Raw genomic sequence first — 22,634 nt, 5'->3', positions numbered from 1 at the left:
CAAGGAAATTGTATCATGAACCCCAGAGTTAACCTCTGGCCAGGTGATTTATCTGAGGACTATACAAATAAGCAAATAAGCTACAGACATTTTTCAAAATAATGATTCACTTACAAGTAATCAGTAGATACCTAAGAGTATTTATGTATATAGTATACCCTTATGAAAGGAAATTTGCTGGTTCTTTGTAGTCATCTTAAAGGGACAGTGTTCTTTTTACATTTTAATCTTTTATACTTTATTTCTTACCCTTATACTTTCTGCCTTATCCTTTTATTTCAGTTTTATAGTGAGAATAGTATTTAATTTGGCTGAATCACAGTACTTTTTTCTTTTCCCTAACCCTACCCTGAACTGTGTGCTCTGCCCCATCTCTTAGTTTGTCATCCTTTGTATATAGTTCTAAACATTAACAACTTTGTGACCAAATAGAGGCTCAGAGAGATTATTTTATCCTGATTCCTGTTGTAACTGATAGCAGGTTTTTGAACTCAGTTTATTTTTCTCCAAAGCCCTTGGGTTTTTCTACTTTGTATTTTAGCCTGCTTTTAGATTTACCTAGTTTAACACTGTCTTTTTGGTAAGAATCTTTTTTTAGGAAAGACATCTTTAATTTAGTATTTAAATTGTACTTGAATGAAAGTGAAGATCTTAGAACCTGTAAATTGTAAGCTCCTTAAGGGTAGGGGCTACATCTTTTTATTTTAATATCTCACTGCTTAATATGGCACATGGTAGATGGATTGGAGAAGGTGGTGGCACTCCACACTCTTGCCTGGAAAATCCCACGGACGGAGGAGCCTGGTGGGCTGCAGTCCATGGGGTCGCGAAGAGTCGGACAGGACTGAGCAACTTTACTTTCACTTTTCACTTTCACGAATTGGAGAAGGAAATGGCAACCCACTCCAGTGTTCTTGCCTGGAGAATCCCAAGGACGGGGCAGCCTGGTGGGCTGCCGTCTATGGGGTCGCACAGAGTTGGACATGACTGAAGTGACTTAGCAGATGGATGTTATCAATTTGCACTTTTTAATCATTTACTTATTAAACCTTAGCCTTACTTGTAAGTTTCATCCTAGAGATTGTTCTAACCTAGTCACCTCCTGTAGCCTGAGAGAATTTGAGATTCCATTTATTCGGTGTTGACCATAAATGTGTTTATTGATGGATGGGGGGGATTGTCTAATTAGCTTTCTTTACAAATATTAAATGTGAATGGATGAATTATGGGCTTTTCTGATAGACATTATAGTTACAAACCTTGCACCAATTAAGTACTTATACTGTGGAATCAGATTGGTGCTTCTTGACTTGTGTGTGACTCTGGGCAGGTTAACCTGTGAAAATCTGATTGCTTCTCTGCAGAATGGGGCTTGTACTTGTGCCTGATTCAGAGGTTGTAGGGCTGTCTGAGGAGGCCTTACAAATAGCTGTAAAAAAAAAAAGGGAAGCTAAAAGCTAAGGAGAAAAGGAAAGATATACCCATTTGAACACAGAGTTCCAAAGAATAGCAAGGAGAGATAAGAAAGCTTCCTCAGCGATCAATGCAAAGAAATAGAGGAAAACAACAGAATGGGAAAGACTAGAGATCTCTTCAAGAAAATTAGAGATACCAAGGGAACATTTTGTGCAAAGATGGGCTCAATAAAGGACAGAAATGGTAGGGACCTAACAGAAGCAGAAGATATTAAGAAGAGGTGGCAAGAATACACAGAAGAACTGTACAAAAAAGATCTTCATGACCCAGATAATCACAATGGTATAATCACTCACCTAGAGCCAGACATCCTGGAATGTGAAGTCAAGTGAACCTTAGAAAGCATCACTACGAACAAAGCTAGTGGAGGTGATGGAATTCCAGTTGAGCTGTTTCAAATCCTGAAAGATGATGCTGTGAAAGTGCTGCGCTCAATATGCCAGCAAATATGGACAACTCAGCAGTGGCCACAGGACTGGAAAATGTCAGTTTTCATTCCAGTCCCAAAGAAAGGCAGTGCCAAAGAATGCTCAGACTACTGCACAATTGCACTCATCTCACACGCTAGCAAAGTAATGCTCAAAATTCTCCAAGCCAGGCTTCAGCAATACGTGAGCCATGAACTTCCTGATGTTCAAGCTGGTTTTAGAAAAGGCAGAGGAACCAGAGATCAAATTGCCAACATCTGCTGGATCATGGAGAAAGCAGGAGAGTTCCAGAAAAACATCTATTTCTGCTTTCTTGACTATGCCAAAGCCTTTGACTGTGTGGCTCACAATAAACTGTGGAAAATTCTGAAAGAGATGGGAATACCAGACCACCTCACCTGCCTCTTGAGCGACCTGTATGTGGGTCAGGAAGCAACAGTTAGAACTAGACATGGAACAACAGACTGGTTCCAAATAGGAAAAGGAGTATGTCAAGGCTGTATATTGTCACCCTGCTTCTTTAACTTATGTGCAGAGTACATCATGAGAAATGCTGGGCTGGAAGAAGCACAAGCTGGAATCAAGATTGCCGGGAGAAATATCAAAACCTCAGATATGCAGATGATACCCACCTTATGGCAGAAAGTGAAGAAGAACTAAAAAGCCTCTTGATGAAAGTGAAAGAGGAGAGTGAAAAAGTTGGCTTAAAGCTCAACATTCAGAAAACTAAGATCATGGCATCTGGTCTCATCACTTCATGGCAAATAGATGGGGAAACAGTGGAAACAGTCTCAGACTTTATTTTTGTGGGCTCCAAAATCACTGAAGATGGTGATTGCAGCCATGGAATTAAAAGACGCTTACTCCTTGGAAGGAAAGTTATGACCAACCTAGATAGCATATTCAAAAGCAGAGACATTACTTTGCCAACAAAAGTTCGTCTAGTCAAGGCTGTGTTTTTCTAGTGGTCATGTATGGATGTGAGAACTGGACTATAAAGAAAGCTGAGTGCTGAAGAATTGATGCTTTTGAACTGTGGTGTTGAAGACTCTTGAGAGTCCCTTGGACTGCCAGGAGATCCAACCAGTCCATCCTAAAAGGAGACTAGTCTGGGTGTTCATTGGAAGGACTGATGTTGAAGCTGAAACTCCAATACTTTGGCCACCTGATGCAAAGAGCTGACTCATTTGACAAGACCCCGATGCTGGGAAATATTGAGGGCAGGAGGAGAAGGGGACAACAGAGGATGAGATGGCTGGATGGCATCACTTACTCGATGGACATGGGTTTGGGTGGACTCTGGGAGTTGGTGATGGACAGGGAGGCCCGGAGTGCTGTGGTTCATGGGGTCAAAAAGAGTCGGACACGACTGAGCGACTGAACTGAACTGAGGGAAGGAAAAACCTTTTTCTCTTTCCTCCTAGGTTCTTTGTCTGGGGCTCTGCAAATTAAACTGACAAAAGACAGAGTAACAGAGGAAATGGTTTGTCACTTATGCAGATGGAGGACTACAGAGGAAAGAATTGGAGACCATAGAAGCAGTGAGTCTGAGTGATAAATTGTGGAATAGAGACAAGACAAAGAAAGGAAAGAGGCTTTTTAGGGCCTGCAAATTGTGGGAATAAATATGTGGGAGCAACTAGTGAATATAAAGATTATTTTAGTCAGGTTCGTTATACAGATTTATGTCTGTGTCATCTGCATTGATAAGAGTCAACTCTGAGGATTGAGTTCCTCTTTCTGGTACTTTAGAAATGAAATTTCATGTTACCTTTAAAAAGGAAAATTTATGCCCTGCTTTTTAAGTCTGATAGGGGAAGGCAGTTTTTTTCTGTTGTATGCTGTTTTTTAATTGCCTTATCTCAAAATAACCCTTTTGCCAAAATATCAGCTTTTGAAGTAGAATATTCAGATTCCCTCAAAGTCTTATTTTGAGGATTAGTTGAAATGATGTATCAAGAATGATTAGCATAGTACCTGGTATATATATTAAGCACTTCATAAATTCTTATCCATAAATAAGAGACAGAATACAAACCTGTTTTATGATACTTCCATGGACTATCAATGAACTGTATTGTTTTCATAAATATATTTTGAATAGTTTGTGTGATTATCAATAATTTGATTAAGCAGTTTTGTAGGAATTTTGTGAATTGGTTATCATAGACTGAGTCAGTGATGGATAATTGTAATTTTGTGTTGAAGTAAAGCTTCTATCATCTCTGAAATAACAGTGAAAGTCAGTGGGGGGAAAACAGTTTGCTCTATTTATAAACAGCTTACGTATGTAGTGAGATCAAGTTCTGCTCAGCATTACTAGTTTCTCTTACTGACTCAAACATCAGTCAAGGGTATTTTTCACTAGGTCATTTTTACTACACTTTAAAATAGGCTTTAAAAGCATAGTTTTTAGAGTTGAGTTTCATTATGGGGATTTAAAATTTTATGTTTAGAAACCATCTGTTTAATTTTACTCATGTTTGAATTAGTGCTTGAATTAGTGTTTTGTTTACTTTTTTTCCTTTTGTGTAATGGAAGCCTTTCATATATGTCTTGGGTCTTACATTCTTTCCCATTTATACAAGTTTTCTTAGGATGCTCTTCCACAGGTAATTCCTGTAGCGTTTTCTGCAGTTGTAGTGCAGCACTTACCAAATAGCATTGAAGTTCTGTAGAGGTTTTGTTTGTTTGCTTGTACACTTATACTTGTTTTTCATACTAGAATTTAAGTTCCCTAAGAATTCAGACACTCTGCCTTAGCAGTCTTCTTCCCAGTGACTATCCCAAGTTTTTGTACCAAATGAGTACTTACATTGTTGAATGGATGAATAGTTTAGTAACCTTTTATAACTCTAGGATTTCTGTACAGTAATCTTCCAGATTGACCTTTCATTCTTATTTCTTATAATGTCCTCATTATGTTTTACTGCCTTCTAAGACTGGTCAAAGTCAGAACATGACTCATATCCTCAGTCAGCAGTTCTGTAGTGCTAAAAGTTCAGTGGATTCTAAACTTGGTGACATTTGTATCCTCATCAGTCTTCTTCCTTCTCAAATTCGCCTTTCCTGTTTTGATAACATAACGTCTGGTCCTGAAAGTATTCTCTATGGATTATTAATTTTAGTCAGTTTTTTTGTTCTGATAATTCTGAACTGATTATTTGGTATTCCTTCAATGACAATGCAGATTTTTTTTTAATTCCTGTTGTTGAATTGCATACCAATAAACCATCTAGGTAGAGATAATCATCTACTAATTTGCTGACCTTTGGAGTCTTTTTTTTTCCTCTAGTAAACTATAAATCACTTGAAGTCAAAAGTTGGTGTATCTTAACAATGCACTTTTAGAGACCTGCAGCTTGTGATACATGGGTTTCAGGGAAGGAAACTGCCTAAAAGGATTGACAACCTAAGATTAAAGGGGAAGGAGAAAAATCTTTATAAAATAGGGATACAAATAGGCATCTAGAAGGCAAAATATTAACCCTGTGAGTTTGGAAATTAGGATTCGTTGAGTTTGAGATTGTGTATTATTAATACGATGAAAGATGAACGTGACTTACTATATTATAAAGTGTTAGTAGTCTGTTTTGGAATTTTTCTTTAAACTAACGCTGTTACTCCTTTGGTAAGGTTTCCTCTCATTTTTAAATTTCAGATGTAATGTATTCATTTTTGTGTGGTAGAAGACGTCCTGACTTCTGAAGAGTTTTAATGATTGCTGGAGTGATTTATTTATAAATTCTTATTGTTGAATTGTTTATAAACTTGTTTAGGATCTTAGGGATAATATTTTGATTTCTTCTATTTGCCTAATTTTTCTAGAACTCTTGAAAGGGCTTTGGTGCTTCTGCTAATGTTTTGTACTTTAATAAGGTAGTTGTAATTTTAAAAGTCACTACTTTTTCTTTCAAAAAAGTATTATCTATGTGGTTTTTTCCCCCCTCAAATTATAAAAGTAACACATTTTTTGTCAGTTTTTTGTAAGGTGTCCAAATTGTGCAGGAAGTAAAACCTGATAAATAAGTTATCCTTATTTTTCAGAGATACTAAGTGAAAACGATATTCCATATATTTTTCTGGATTTTTTGTGAATAACTTTAAAAACATTTTTATGTGCATTTATAAAAATGTGTGTGTTTGTCGCTCAGTCGTCCCTGACTCTTTGCAACCCCACGGACTGTAGCCCCCTAGGCTCCTCTGTCTATGGGATTTTCTAGGCAAAATACTGGAGTTGGTTGCCATTTCCTTCTGCAGGGGATTTTCCCAGCCCAGGGATCAAACCTGGGTCTCCTGCATTGCAGGCAGATTCTTTACCATCTGAGCCACCAGGGAAGCCCCTGGGTGATATGCAAGTACCATTAATTAATTCACTTGCTTTTTTTATTCCATGTCAGTTCATATAGGGCTTTATGCTCTAGTAGCTACATTAAAAAAATTTGAAATAAACAGGTAACATTCTTTTTTTCTTCCGTTTTTTTTTTTTTTTTTTTTTCTTCTTCTTTTGCCACACTGTGCAGCTTGCGTGATCTCAGTTCCTCCACCAGCGATTGAACCTGGGCCAGGCAGTTAACATCTGGAATTCTAACCACTAGACCACCAGGGGACTCTGTTAATAGTATATTCTGTTTAACACAATGTCTAAAAAATTACCATTTCTGCATGTATTAAATGCAAAAAATAATGAAATGTTTTGTATTCATTTTTTCCCCCATTAAAGCGTGTGAAATTTGTTAGTCACTAGGTTGTGTCCAACTCTTTGTGCCAGTGTCCAGCTCAGCCCACCAGGCTCCTCTGTCCATGGAATTATCCAGGCAAGAATATGGGAGTGGGTGGCCATTCCCTTCTCCAGGGGATCTTTCCAGCCCAGGGACTGAACCTGGGTCTTCCTGCCTTGCAGTCAGGTTCTTTACCATTTGAGCCACCAGGGACGCCCATTTTCCCCCCGTGCTGAGTCTTTAAAATCTAGTGTATATTTTATGCTGATGACACATCTCAATTAGAATGATAGACTTTCATTGGAAATACTTAATATATATTTAGATTTTTAAAATTTTACAGTTGAAAAAGAGTAACATACCCAAATTCTTCCTAACATACTATATAGGATGAATTTCCAGAAAAAGAATTGTTAGTGAAGCTTTATTTAAAATTTTTGGTATTTGTTGTTTGTTCAGTTGCTCAGTCATGTCCGACTCTTTGTGACCCCATAGACTGCAGCACGCCAGGCTTCCTTGTCCTTCACTATCTGCCGGAGCTTGCTCAAATTCATGTCCATTGAGTCAGTGATACCATCCAACCATCTCATCCTCTGTCATCCCCTTCTCCTCCTGCCTTCAATCTTTCCCAGAGTCAGGGTGTTTTCTAATGAGTTGACTCCTGGCATCAGGTGGCCAAAGTATTGAAGCTTCAGCTTCAGCATCAGTCCTTCCAGTGAATACTCAGGGTTGATTTCCTTTAGATTCGACTCCTTGCAGTCCAAGGGACTCTCAAGAGTCTTCTCCAACACCAGTTCAAAAGCATCAATTCTTTGGTGCTCAGCCTCCTTTATGGTCCAACTCTCACATCTGTACATGACAACTGGAAAAACCACAGCTTTGACTGTGTGGAGCTTTGTCAGCAAAGTGATTTGTCTCCTTTTTAATACACTGTCTAGGTGTGTCATAGTTTTCTTCCAAGGAGCAAGCATCTTTTAATTTCATGGCTGCAGTCACCATCTGCAGTGATTTTGGAGCCCAAGAAAATTAAGTCTGTCACTGTTTCCATTGTTTCCCCATCCATTTACCAAGAAGTGATGGTACCAGATGACATACAACAGTGAAGTTAAATGAAGCAGTCAAGTGAGAAAAGATGAATTTTTCATAATCATGTTTTAAAGGTAAAAGAACAATGTAAATGTGATTTTTTTTTTAAAGGAAGCCTGTAGTCAGTATGGTATTGTTTTACAGAGACAATTAACCTAGCACTACGGAGCCACATGAAGGTTCACTTCTCTGGCTTTTAGTTCCTGTTCTGTAACTTTTAGCCCTGAAACTTAGCTTACAGTGCTTGCATGTCTTCTGGAAAATGGGGATATCTGACCTGCTCACCTTTCAGGGCACCTATTGAGATCAAATGAAATAATGTGCTTGAATTACTATAAAAACTGAAAAGCTTTACAAATTGTAAGATGTGAATATGTAAATCACTTACAAATTTTCATTTCTTGCCTTTGAATCCCTGTCTAGCAGTTAACAGCAAGACAGAATTCCCACTCTAAATGCAGTACTTCTAAAATGCAATTTATTGTCTTTCCAGTTCTCCCCTCTCCTTTCTTTCCATGGGAGAAACACCTTATTCTCTGAATTTTCCTATTTTAAGGTCCTGTAATTTCTGCCAGGTTCAACTATCATGCTCAATATTACAGAATTGTATTTAGTTCCTGGTCTCCAAAGCCAGTCAGATCATCCTTTATTATAAGCATTGTTTGAAATTATCCCTTTTCCTTCTGCTATTTCTTTTATCCTCCCATGCATAAAGTATTAAAACATTGTCTCTATTGACTGCTCTACTTACCTTTCTCTTAATCAACTGGTTACAGTGTAAAAAAAAGATTTTAACTTTCTGAAAACTTCTTTGTTTCCCATTCTTTTTAAACTCCGAAACCAATAGTTTCCCATTGCTTGCAGGAGAAAATTCCAGCAGTTTAGTTTGCATTTAGAGTCTATTCTGGCTTTATCTTCTATCTCTTACACTGGCTCTGTTCCTTATCAGAGACTGTTGTTCTCCCAGGTAGGCCATAAATATTCTTGATTGGTAGCAACATTACTAAAAAGCCACATTGCAAGTAATTTTATCCCACAAGTTTAAAAATCCATTTCTAGTCAGTTTGAAAATGTTATGTTATCTTTTGTTCTAGTTCCTTTTTTCAGAAGCTTTAGTAACCTTTTGGATGCATTTAATCTTTCATTACCAAGTAGTTGAAGGTGATAATGGGGCAGTTCAAGTAACCAACCATTTGATATCTTTGATACTGTTTGGCTTTTAACCAGTTCTTTCTATGAGTCTGTGGTCTTAAATATCTACTAAGACCTTCAACCTTGTGTTTGATATAAGGAAATGGAGAATTTTCCCACTGGGGGGAAAAATAAAAACTATAGTACTTTTCACTTAAGAATATTACATGATATATAGGGAGCTTAGTATTGTCTGGTTAAAAAAAAATGATTTCTTATTCCTCCACCAGTTCTTAATATTGCAAGATATTAATGGGCTATGAATATGAAGTTTTGCCTCTTCCGCCATATTCACCTGACCTCTCGCCTACTAGACTACCACTTCTTCAAGCATCTCAACAACTTTTTCCAGGGAAAACTCGTCCACAACCAGCAGGAGGCAGAAAATGCTTTCCAAGAGTTCATTGAATCCCGAAGCATGGATTTTTACACTACAGGAATAAGCAAACTTAGTTCTTGTGGGCAAAGATGTGTTGATTTTAATGGCCCCTATTTTGATGAATAAAGATGTGTTTGAGCCTAGTTATGATTTAAAATTTACAGTGCTAAGTCGCTTTAGACGTGTCCGACTCTGTGTGACCCCATAGATGGCAGCCCACCAGGCTCCCCTGTCCCTGGGATTCTCCAGGCAAGAACACTGGAGTGGGTTGCCATTTCCCTCTCCAGTGCATGAAAGTGAAAAGTGAAAGTGAAGTTGCCCAGTCGTGTCCAACTCTTCGCGACCCCATGGACTGCGGCCCACCAGGCTCCTCCGTCCATGGGATTTTCCAGGCAAGAATGGTGGAGTGGGATGCCATTGCCTTCTCCGAAAATTCACAGTATGAAACTGCAATTACTTTTTTGCACCAACCTAATACCTACTATCACCATCACTGCTACTCAAATTCATTTAAGTAATAATTCTAGTTTTGTTCTCCATAAAATACCACCTGAGGATGTTGTAAGGAGTATATGATACGAAGAACTTGAAACCTTGATGTGTTCAAGAGTGCATGTTATAACTGTTGAATGTTTATTCTTTATGTTTGGCTGCACTGGGTCTTTGTTGTTGCACACAGGCTTTCTCTACAGAGCAGGGCCTAATTTTTTGTTTTGATGCACGGGCTTCTTGTTGCTGACATGGGCACTTGGGCAGGTAGGCTCAGTAGTTGTGGCATGCAGATTTAGCTGTGGCTCCGCAGGATGTGGGATCTTTTTGGACCAGGGATCGAAACCGTGTCCCCTGCATTGGTAGGTGGATTTTTAACCACTGGACCACTAGGGAAGTCCCATTGAATATTTATTTTGAGGTGCTCCTTGAGCAAAATACTTTGCCTCTTTGAACCTGTTTTCTCTTTTGTCATTGGGTATAACACTAATACTTACACTTGTATACTTGTTTGAGGATTAACTGTATAAAGCATGGTAGCACAGTGTTCAGCACACAGAGTTAGTAGATACTAGCTTGACCATTAAATGTTTTGTCTATACATTTTTAAAAACAGTTCTAGTTTTTGTTTTTGATCACAGTTCACAGCATGTGGGATCTTAGGTTTCTGACCAGGGATCCCTAACCCACGTTGCTGGCTTTGAAAGCACAGTCTTAACCACCGGAACGCCAGGAAGGTCCCCATCTTTACATTTTTTTAGTCTTGTTTGGGCCACTTTTAATGTAAACATTTATCATTTTGTATGCATGTTTAGTCTCTCTGGCCAGCCTGTAATCATGTGATGGTGGTGGAGGTGGCAGAATGTAGTATATGCTGGAATATATTATTAAAATTGTATTCGCACTGCCACTCAGGTTCCAGTATGCAATACAAGGCAATTTATTTGGCAGTAGTTTTTATTACATTTAATGAGCTCTTTCCATCCACTGCCAAGATGACCCTTGAAATAAATCTTTTCCTGAACATTTTGAAAAGCAGTAGATTAGATGATATTAAGTATCTTTCAGCCTCCATATTTATTTAGAAACTAACAGGACTTGAAAAAGAGTTTTGTCTTGAAAGTCTGAGAAGCTTAATGAAAATTATTGAATGAGTGAATGCATCAATTTTGGGTTAGTTTAATTTAGGGACTCTTAAAGTGAAAGTGTTAGTCACTTAGTTGTGTCCAACTCTTTGTGACCCTGTGGACTGTAGCCAGCCAGGCTCCTCTGTCTGTGAAATTCTCCAGGCAAGGATACTGGAGTGGGTAGCCATTCCCTTCTCCAGGGAATCTTTCCAACGCAGGGATTGCACCCTGGTCTTCCACGTTGCAGGCAGATTCTCTACTCTCTGAGCCAGCAGGGAAGCCCCAGGGTCTCTTCAACCTTGGTATTACTGACGTGTTTTGTACTGGATCATTCTTGGCAGGGGGTGCTATCTTGTGCGTATTTAGCAACATATCCTTAGCCTCTGCTATGTGGATGCCAGGAGCACCCCTCAACACAGGCCTGACAGTGAATATATCTAGACATTGTCAACAATTCTCCTGGTGGGGATAGGTGGGAGGCAGAATCACCTGTGATGGAGAGCCACTGTGAAAATCTAGTCTTTTATTGTGGAGAACCTCTATACAGTCAGCAAAAACAAGACCGGGATCTGACTATGGCTCAGATCGTGAACTCCTTATTGCCAAATTCAGACTTAAATTGAAGAAAGTAGGGAAAACCACTAGACCATTCAGGTATACCTAAATCAAATTCCTTATGATTATACAGTGGAAGTGAGAAATAGATTTAAGGGCCTAGATCTGATAGATAAGAGTGCCTGATGAACTATGGATGGAGGTTCATGACACTGTACAGGAGACAAGGATCAAGACCATCCCCATGGAAAAGAAATGCAAACAAGCAAAGTGGCTGTCTGGGGAGGCCTTACAAATAGCTGTGAAAAGAAGAGAAGAGAAAAGCAAAGGAGAAAAGGAAAGATATACCCATCTGAATGCAGAGTTCCAAAGAATAGCAAGGAGAGATAAGAAAGCCTTCCTCAACGATCAATGCAAAGAAATAGAGGAAAACAACAGAATGGGAAAGACTAGAGATCTCTTCAAGAAAATCAGAGATACCAAGGGAACATTTCATGCAAAGATGGGCTCGATAAAGGACAGAAATGCTAGGGACCTAACAGCAGAAGATATTAAGAAGAGGTGGCAAGAGTACACAGAAGAACTGTACAAAAAAGATCTTCACAACCAGGATAATCATGATGGTATAATCACTCACCTAGAGCCAGACATCCTGGAATGTGAAGTCAAGTGGGCCTTAGAAAGCATCACTATGAACAAAGCTAGTGGAGGTGATGGAATTCCAGTTGAGCTGTTTCAAATCCTGAAAGATGATGCTGTGAAAGTGCTGCGCTCAATATGCCAGCAAATTTGGAAGACTCAGCAGTGGCCACAGGACTGGAAAAGATCAGTTTTCATTCCAGTCCCAAAGAAAGGCAATGCCAAAGAATGCTCAATCTACCGCACAATTGCACTCATCTCACACGCTAGCAAAGTAATGCTCAAAATTCTCCAAGCCAGGCTTCAGCAATATGTGAACTGTGAACTTCCAGATGTTTAAGCTAGTTTTAGAAAAGGCAGAGGAACCAGAGATCAAATTGCCAACATCTGCTGGATCATGGAAAAAGCAAGAGAGTTCCAGAAAAACATCTCTTTCTGCTTTCTTGACTATGCCAAAGCCTTTGACTGTGTGGATCACAATAAACTGTGGAAAATTCTGAAAGAGATGGGAATACCAGACCACCTAAGCTGCCTCTAGAGAAACCTATATGCAGGTCAGAAAAAACAGTTAGAACTAGACATGGAACAACAGACTGGTTCCAAATAAGAAAAGGAGTACAGCAAGGCTGTATATTGTCACCCTGCTTCTTTAACTTCTGTGCAGAGTACATCATGAGAAATGCTGGGCTGGAAGAAGCACAAGCTGGAATCAAGATTGCCGAGAGAAATATCAATAACCTCAGATACGCAGATGATACCCACCTTATGGCAGAAAGTGAAGAAGAACTAAAAAGCCTCTTGATGAAAGTGAAAGAGGAGAGTGAAAAAGTTGGCTTAAAGCTCAACATTCAGAAAACTAAGATCATGGCATCCGGTCCCATCACTTCATGGCAAGTAGATGGAGATACAGTGGAAACAGTGTCAGACTTTATTTTTTTGGGCTCCACAATCACTGCAGATGGTGATTGCAGCCATGGAATTAAAAGACGCTTACTCCTTGGAAGGAAAGTTATGACCAACCTAGATAGCATATTCAAAAGCAGAGACGCTACTTTGCCAACAAAGGTCCGTCTAGTCAAGGCTATGGTTTTTCCAGTGGTCATGTATGGATGTGAGAGTTGGACTATAAATAAAGCTGAGCAGCAAAGAACTGATGCTTTTGAACTGTGGTGTTGGAGAAGACTCTTGAGAGTCCCTTGGACTGCAAGGAGATCCAACCAGTCCATTCTGAAGGAGATCAGCCCTGGGATTTCTTTGGAAGGAATGATGCTAAGGCTGAAACTCCAGTACTTTGGCCACCTCTTGCGAAGAGTTGACTCATTGGAAAAGACCCTGATGCTGGGAGGGATTGGGGGCAGGAGGAGAAGGGGACGACAGAGGATGAGATGGTTGAATGGCGTCACTGACTCGATGAACATGAGTTTGGGTGAACTCCGGGAATTGATGATGGACAGGGAGGCCTGGCGTGCTGCTATTCATGGGGTCGCAAAGAGTCGGACATGACTGAGTGACTGAAGTGATTTATAAAAGAGTTTAAGTAAGTCTTAGATAAATTTTGGCAAATCAACATTTTAGGATATAGATATTTAACAAATTACAAATGCAGCAGTATTTTTTCCATGTTGTCGTTTTATTTTTAATCTCAAGGCAGTTGTGTGGCCTAAAATTACTGGCTAAGAATAGGAGCTTGAAAACTAAGATCTTTCTGTTGCAGATATGTTTTATATGCAGCTTTTGCCAGGAATGTTCAAAGTTGCTAAGTCTTTGAAAGTTTTCATCTGAGAAAGATGTGTCTTCTAAGCTATTGACATTGCCCTGTTGATACCCAGTTAAATTGAACAGGAATCCTACCTTCCTTTTTTTTTTTTTTGTCTGTGAAAGCAATTGATTTTAAGTACCTTTAAATTGTATGTTACTCCTACCTCCGCATTTGATACCTATTTTGAGGATATTTTTCAAATGAAGGAATTTTGCTTGCGTTCTGTCTGACAGTACATTCTAAATAAAATAGTTTTAAAACTGAGGATAGCAATGGCTTCTTTGGAATGCATTTATCTGGATGATAAATAAAGATTCCTTAATTTGAAACCGAAACCATGAATTAGGTAGAATTTTAGAAATTCCCTTATATGACTTGTCAGAAGTTCCATTAAAAAATAAACCCAGGATATTTGGATTTGGTCTATTTATTAAGGAACTTGGTTTGTCAGTTGTATAAATCTGTTTTGCTGTTAAAAAAATTTTTTTTTTACATTGTACTTCATGGATTAATCTTACTTCAAATATATTATTTTTATTTAAAAAATATTTTAAAAGTATGTTTAGTTCTTCATAAAGAATAATTGGGAAAAGTTGTGTCTCAGTTAAATCTTTGGTGAATTTATGTATTTTTTGCTTAAATTGTTGTCGGTAGTAATTTCTGAGCTAATGCTTTTCATGAGTAACCTACATATAGTTGACCCTTGAACAACACAGGTTTGAACTGTGCATGTTCATGTGTAGGTGGACTTTTTTCAGTAGTAAATACTACAGCACTACAGGATTCGTAGTTGGTTGAATCCATGACTGGAGAACTGTGGATATGGAGAAATCACCTAGATGGAGAACCTCCTATAGGTTATACATTCCCACTGCACAGAAGGTTGGTGTCCCTGTATCCTGTGTCATTCAGGCATCAATTCTATTTGAGTTTTAAATTGTATTTAGTTTTAGATATAGCTAAGTTTCTTCTCTGTGAAGATGATGCACAGGACATTCATTGTTAGAAAGTAAAATCTGTGCGTTGAGCTAAACATTTATTGATGAAATAGCATTTTTTATGTGATGTCAATGTATGACTTGGTCTTTTTAAAAAATTGGTTTTGTTAAGATACCATTTGATACAGTTTTAAATGTATTATTTAAAATCACCTCAGTAAGTGTAATACATTAAAATTCATTAATTTTATGTGTTCAATCTGAATTTTGAAAACAACTTTTTAAGGTATTGTGTTCTATAAAATTCACATGTTTTATAAGTACAGTTTGAGTTAAATTTATATCGTGTAGGTGTCACTGAAATCTAGTTTTATTACACTTCCATCCCATGAAAAAGTTGCCTCATCTCCTATCATAGCCAGTTTTTGTGGCCACCCTCAGCTGCAGGAATCCACCAAAATGCTTTTCTAACAGCACTAATTTTGCCTTTCCTAGAAATTTCATATGAATGGAATCATCTAGAATGTACACTTGTATCTGGCATTATGTTTTTGAGGCCATCCACATTGTTAAGTAAGTACAGTCGCTCAGTCATGTCCGACTCTGCGACCCCATGAATGGTAGCCTACCAGGCTCCTCTATCCGTGGGATTTTCCAGGCAAGAGTACTGGAGTGGGTTGCTCTATCCTTCTCCAGGGGATTACTGAATAGTATTTCCATTTTTTATAATTTATCCTTTCATTAGCTGAAGGACATTTAAATTGTGTCCAGTTTAAAGCTATCATTATTAATAATGCCTTTATGAATATTCCATATAGATCTTTGTTTTTTACAAATAAAAGTATGTATTTCTCATATGGGCTCACTGGATTATGTATCATAAGTCTATGTTTAACTTTTTAAGAAATTGTGAAACTGATCACCAATTCATGTTCTTATCAGTATGAGGGTTTCAGTTTCTCCACATCCTCTCCAAAGCTTAGTGTTGTCAGTCTTAAATTTTAGTGATTTTATTGTATTTGTAATGGTGCTTTAGTCACTAAATCGTGCCTGACTCTTGTGATCCATGGATCCATGGAGCCTGCTAGGCTCCTCTGTCCAAGGGATTTTCCAGGTAACAATACTGGAGTGGTTAGCCATTTCCTTCTCTAGGGGATCTTCCCAACCCAGGGATCAAACCTGGGTCTCCTGCACTGCAGGCAGATTCTTTACCAACTGAGCTACCAGGGAAGTCCTGTTGTAATGGTATTTCATTGTATTATTTAATAGCTCTATTGAGTTATGATTCGGATACCATGTATGTATAATTCATCCAATTCAAGTGTACAGTTCAGTGACTTTACATATATTCAGAATTCTGTGATCATTACTACAGTCAGTTCTAGAACATGTTCATCACCCCTCAAAAGAAACCTGCATCCCTTAGCCATTCCCTCCCATCTCACACACACACACACCAGCTCTCAGCAGTCACAAATCTACTTTGTCTCTCTAGATTTGCCTATTCTAGACACTTTATAAATGAAATCATATAGTACTTGGTCCTTCGTGACTGGCTTCTTTCACTTCTGTTTTCAGAGTTCATCAGTGTTGTAGCATGTATCAGTCCTTTTATTGCTCAGTAATATTTCATTTTGGATATACTATTTATCCGTTTATTGGTTGACAGACATTTGGATTTTTTCCCTCTCCCTTTTGGTGTTAATACTGCTGTAAACATTTTTGTACAAGGTTTTTTTCATTTCTCTTGATTTTATACCTGGAAGTGGAGTTGCTGTATGTTTAGCCTTTCGAGGAATTGCCAGACTGTTTTACGGTGTAACTCTTCGCTATGACATTCCCAACAGAAGTGTGTGAGTTTCAGCACTTCTTTTTTTTTTTTAATCTTAGCAATCCTGGTGGGTGCTGTAGTGTCTCATGGTTTTGATTTCCTTTTCTTTGATGAGTAATAATGGAGAATATCTTTTTATGCATACATTTAATAAAGCCATTTGTATATCTTCTTTGGAGAACTGTCTGTTCAGGGGCTCTTCCCACTTCAAAATCAGACTGTCTTTTTACTATAGAGTTGTGCTTGTTTTATATTCCAGATAAAAGTCCTGAATCAAGTAAATGATTTGCAAATATTTTCTCCTTTTATGTACACATTGTTCACATTCTTTATGGTGTCCTTTGAAGCACAAGGTTTTAAAATTTGATCTTATCTCATTTATCTGTTTTCCTTTTGTTGCTTGTATTTTTGATGTGTCTTAAGAAATCATTGCCTAATCAAGGTCATGAAGATTTATGCCTAAATTAAGTTTTATAGAGTTCTTATGTGTGTGTTTTTGACCCGTTTTGAGTTAATTTTTGTATATGGTATAAGGTAAGAGTCCAATTAATTCTTTTGCATGTGGATGTATGGATATCTAATTTTCCTAGTGTTATTAAGAGACCATTTCTTTTTTATGTTTTTTCCCCCCATTTAATTTGTCTTGGTACTCTTGTTGATTTGCCTATAAATGTTGGAGTTTATTCTGGTCTCTTAATTCTGTTCCATTGATTTCTGTCTATCCTGTGCCAGTATCTCATTGTGGTTTTATTAGCATACTTACTGATGTTGAATATTTTTCCAAATGTTTGTTGTTTGTGTATCTTTGGTGGTCAAATCTTTTGCCTCTTTTAAACAGTTATATCATTTGACTTAGAGAGTTGTAAGAGTATTTATAGTGAATATAAATATTTTGCAAGTATTTCTCATTTTTTATAGCTTGCCTTTTCATTTTCTTTACAGTATCTTTTAGTGGCATATTTGGGGATGGCATATTTTGCCACTCCAGTGGATTCTAAAAACCTTGTGAAATCAACAGATCTTGGCAACTGATCAGAACATCTTGGAGATAGTAGTATAATTAACAATAGTAGGGAAGAAGTTGAGGTCAGTTTAGGATATATTGAAATTGAGATTCCTGGTGACATCCATGTAAAAATGTACTTTCTGTTCCTTCAACTTGGAACCCTTTATTTCAGGATATTCCCACAGCTGACTTTTTTTTTTTGTCATTCAAGTCTCAGCTCAGTTATCACTTCCTAAAATAGACCTTTCCTGACCATCTTATCTAATGTTGAACCTTCCAAACATCATTCCAAACATATCTATTACATAACCCAATTCTACTTTCTCTGTACTCCATTCTCTGAAGCCATCTTACTGTGTATTTGCTTTTTGTTCTATGTTATCCTATCAAAATATAATCTCCCATTAGGATAGAATCCTCTGTGTCTTGGTCTTCAGTGTCGCGTTAACATTTCCCCCTCTGAATTAACTGTGGTTCCTTTCTGTCAAATTCTTTTTGGATCCTAAACTTCTCATTTTCTTGGCCTTATGAAACCATTTATAAAGTTTAAAATTGATCCAGAAGTTGTAGTTAAAACAAAGAAAGATATCCCTTAAACTGCATTTTTGTTTGAGCCTTACCTAGAGATAAAAAATGTCATTAAAAATAATATACAGAAGGGTCATGCCCTTTTTCTTTCTCATCATTGACTTTAGATAATTTACATTGATTTTAATTGATGTTCATTAGTGATGGGTGTGAGTGCATTTTTATTGCTTTATACTGAGAAATCCTAGTTATCTGGAAACAGAATTGGATATCATATTGAATTAATTTTTCAGTCCTTTCCCTCGCTCTAAAAGATTCTGCAGATTTTTACACTTGATTGTCTCTTTTCTGTTTTACAGAATAAGAAAGTCTGAGTTTTGCGAAAAAATCAGAAAAGAACTAAGAAGATAGTCGACAAGAACTTTCCGATTTGCATAATGTAAGTTCTTTTCACTATTCTCGGCCTGAATTTTGTGTTAGCTGACAAAGCTGTCTCTATGGAAACAAATAGTGCAACTTCTGAGAATGTCAGAGGAATGCTGATCACTTAATATGAGACTTTCCAGCTGCTGGTCAAAGGGCATTACTCCTAGAAGGGGAGGAAGGATGACTTGAAAAAAATATCTGGAGTTCTAGTTGCTAGTTTAGACCAAGTATGTTTATGTCCATGAAGTGTATGTTTTACATTTCCCTCTGCCTAAGACTTAGGATACTGATTATATCGGAACTCACCTTCTTATAGCAGTTCGTGTTTCCTGGCTCTCATATAAGTGGTTTTGTTTTCTTGGTATGGAGTTTTCAGTGAGCCTGTATCCCTCAGGCTATTTCAGGCCCCCCATTCTCAATCATTTGTACTTATTGAAACTTACTTAGCTTCTTTTTACCCCCTTCTTCTGTATTCAATTCACATAAGCAGAGCCCTTTTTCTCTCGCTAGTTTGAAGTTAGCATTGAAATAGCTTTGGCCTGTGAGCCTGAAAATTCATTTTCTTCTTTTGTGGAATACATAGAGTTGTTTTATTTATTTATTTTTTTTCTTTCCACACCCCCTCGCCACCCCCAGTCCCACGAGGTGGGATGTATAAGTTGGGATTCTGATGAGGATTTGAAATGTGGGCATTCAGGGGGTTTTTAAAACAGTTAATTTATAATTAGAGGATAGAGAAGAGAGGGATACTCTTTAGGGCCAGCAGCTTGTAACTACTTTAGCTGCATAAGGCAGTCTTTTATTTACATATAAGGAGGTAATTCTCTAGTTCAGTCATTTACCCGCCTCCAATTCCAAATCGTCAAACAAAGGAATTGTTTTTTTTTTGAGAATGAGAGCATAATTCCTTTGGATTGGTACTCTTTCATTGTTTATTTTCATGTGTTGGCTGCATAAATAAGCTAGAATATTCATGGTTTGTCTGTTTTATAATGATCTTTAATTTTAAAACTATGGGACACAGCATAATGTTTCTTTGTGGAACAATCTGTCTTGTATTTCATGAATTAACTCATGAGCGTTATTATTGAGTCTTGGAGTTTTGGTACTGTGAGATCATTATTTAATTGAGGTAATCTGGAAAATTTTCTTGAAATAGTGGCTTGTGGTAGATCTTGAAAGTAGAACATGAAAGGAGAAGCAGTTCTTATTTCTTAGTTCATAAGGCGTTTGGGCAGGAAGAGAAAGATGTGGGATAGGCAGGCACAAGTGAGGAAGCTAACTTAGAAGACTTGCGCAGGGAAGTAGTAAAAAATACAGTTAGAAAGTTGAGATTTTATCTTGTGAGTTTGGATTCTATTCTCTAGGCAATATGAAAGCCATCAGATATTCTGAACATAGGAATAGTTTATTCATATGCCTAATTAGGTGTTTATCCCTTACTAGTTATCAGGGCTATGCAGATCAGTAAGATCCCTGCTGATTAGATCATTTATCTGTAGGACATATAGTCACCTTGAAATTGTGTTAAATCAAAACCTGTAGCACCCTTCAATTTTTCTCCTCCTCTCTCTCATTCCCTTCTCTTGAATTCTCCATCTTGGTTAATGACATTGCTGTCCACCTAATGACCCAAAGATAGTGTCCATGAAATCCTAGTGCCTGGTTCATATTCTGAAGCCTGCAGTTTGCTTGGTCCTATGCTAGGCAGGCAGTGTCACAGATCCAGAGATGAGTCAGCTTAATTCCTGACTTCCAAAGGTTTCTAGTCTGGTGGGGCAGACAGACAGATTCAGACTGCTGTAGTTGAGTTTGATCAAAATTGTGATAGGGATTGAGAGGAGGCACATGTCCACTGTGGAAAATTACGAAAATCCAGAGGAGAATGTATGTGAGGTGAGACTTAAAAGTAGACAAGGATTAGGTTCTAGACAGTCTGGTTCTAGAGCCTATACTCTTAAATGCTGTGCTGCCTTGAGTAACTGGGGAGACATAGTGGCATTAATTAGAGTTGAGAATGGAGGAAAAGGATCAAGGAGTATAGAGGAGATTAAAGGGAAATATAAGTTTAGTTCTGGACACATTAGTTTCTAGATTCCTGTGGGAAATTGTGGTAGATAAACTAATGGGCAGGATCCTGTCTCTATGGCTTTAGTACCTCAGGAAGGGGTAAGTGCTCAATTAAATTTATGTTCAAATCACCCCTCTTTTTTCAATCTTTGATGGCTTTCTTACTGCCTTGAGATTAAAGACTTATATTTAAGACTTTTTTAAGTTGGACCCAGTCAAATTTTCCTGCCAGTATCCTCTTGTACAAACTGACCGCTATAATTCAACTAGCCTTGTTTATGCTTTCCCCAGACTTTATATTTTTCTGTCTTTGGTTCATATGGCCTCTTTTCTTACTCTTTCATCCTGTCCTCAAGGCCTACTTCAGTCCCTGTTCCTCATTTATAAAATAGGCATATTTGGACCTACTTTTAGAGTTGTAGCAAGGATTAAGTGATTGAATACTGTGTAAAGTGCTTTCAGTAGTATATGGCATAGAATTATGAGCTCAGTAAATGTATTTGTTAATACTACTACTACTGCTGCTATTACTACATCCTTCTTCTCTTCCTTTTGCCCTGCTATATGTAATAGAAACCCCAAGTTTTAGTAATTCTGTAACCTATATAATCTACTTAATGTGGCTTTTTTTTCATTCTAACCATCTTAGTTTAGGACCCCGTTTCTTACAGTTGCCCTCAAATTGGTCTCATTGCCACCCTTCGGTCTGTCCTCTAGCCTTCTACCAGAGAGATATTTATCTAAAAGTGAGTGTAATCATGTCATCCCCTGCTTTAAATCTTAAAATAATTCTTAACTACTTTCAGGGTAAAGGTCGGAGTCTTTAGCTGTTACCTTTTCCATGTGGCCCCTGCCTGCTTTCTAGTTTCATCCTTGTTCATGTATGGCATATTCCCATTGTCCCATCCAGCCATTTGCGTTCTTTCCTACTATTACAGCTGCCACATTCTCTTGCTCTTCCTTCCGTTTGGTCTTATGAGTCCCTCTGCCTGGAACAGATTGTTCTATCTGGCTAATCTTTAAATTTTTTTTTTTTTTTTTAATGCTGCTGGAAGAGAGTATCCTTATGTTGGAGATTTGCTGTGTCTCTTTATCACAGACTAAATTTTAGAGCCCATCACCTATGCATCATCTGTGAATTTATGACATTTCTAAGTTTAGTTGAACAGATACCTGATGGGCATCTTCTATATGACATGTATTGTGTTAAGCCCAAGGAATGTATAAAAATAAGACATGAATGACCCATTTTTAACAAATTGAAAATCTAATGAGAAATCGACTGGGAAGAATAATCATTCATTTTCTTTGCTGTCTCTCCAATGGACTATGAACATTCTAAGGGAAATGACCAAAATGGAGATTTAAGTGGATTACTATCAGGTTGCAGAAACTTTTCTGAGAGTAAAAGACTAGATCCAAGTAGACAAGCATGATCATAGTCCAAGCATTAGAACTTCAACTGAAATTACCTGGCCTAATTTCTCTTGCATAATTATGATTTCATATAGTGAATATGGATATAATCTTATAAAACTTAGTTTTTAAGCTAAGTTTTAATTGCAAATAATTTTTGTAGATAAGCATATGTATAAGTAAAATACTCTATTAAATTTGATTTTTAATATCCTATGAATGTTACAAATAGAGAAAGTTGAAAGTTTTAATTTTCTGAAAATATATATGCTCCTAAATTTTTTAAAGTTAACTATAGCAATACAGTGGCTCCTACATAAATTTCTGTTTACTTGTAATGAAAATATTAAATAAGTTAAATTTGTATTTGTATCTGATCAGTATTACAGGGGTTCTCTAGTGGCTCAGCTGTAAACAATCCACCTGCTAATGCAGGAGACACGGGTTCAGTCCCTGGGTCCAGAAGATCTCCTGGAGAAGGAAATGGCAACCCACTCCAGGATTCTTGCCTGGAAAGTCCCATGGACAGAGGAGCTTGTTGGACTACAGTCAGTGGGGCGCAAGAGTTG

General features: G+C 37.6%; 1 protein-coding gene across 7 annotated transcripts in view; it reads left to right on the top strand.

Annotated features, from left to right (window-relative positions):
• Positions 1 to 22,634, top strand: part of PALS1 (protein associated with LIN7 1, MAGUK p55 family member) — a 78,982-nt gene that overhangs the window by 9,364 nt on the left and 46,984 nt on the right. For 6 of the 7 annotated variants that reach the window (XM_006041813.4, XM_006041815.4, XM_025295327.3 and 3 more), the window contains exon 2: positions 18,513 to 18,592. The gene's annotated coding sequence lies outside the window, so the exon portion shown is untranslated. Of the gene's footprint in view, positions 1 to 3,328; positions 3,446 to 18,512; positions 18,593 to 22,634 lie in introns of those variants that run through there. The other variant, XM_044924820.2, reaches the window with a different exon arrangement.

Source organism: Bubalus bubalis, chromosome 11, assembly GCF_019923935.1.
Source record: "Bubalus bubalis isolate 160015118507 breed Murrah chromosome 11, NDDB_SH_1, whole genome shotgun sequence".
NCBI lineage: Eukaryota > Metazoa > Chordata > Mammalia > Artiodactyla > Bovidae > Bubalus > Bubalus bubalis.
The sequence above is the reverse complement of the archived record's forward strand: the minus strand, read 5'-3'. Positions and strand labels throughout refer to the sequence as shown.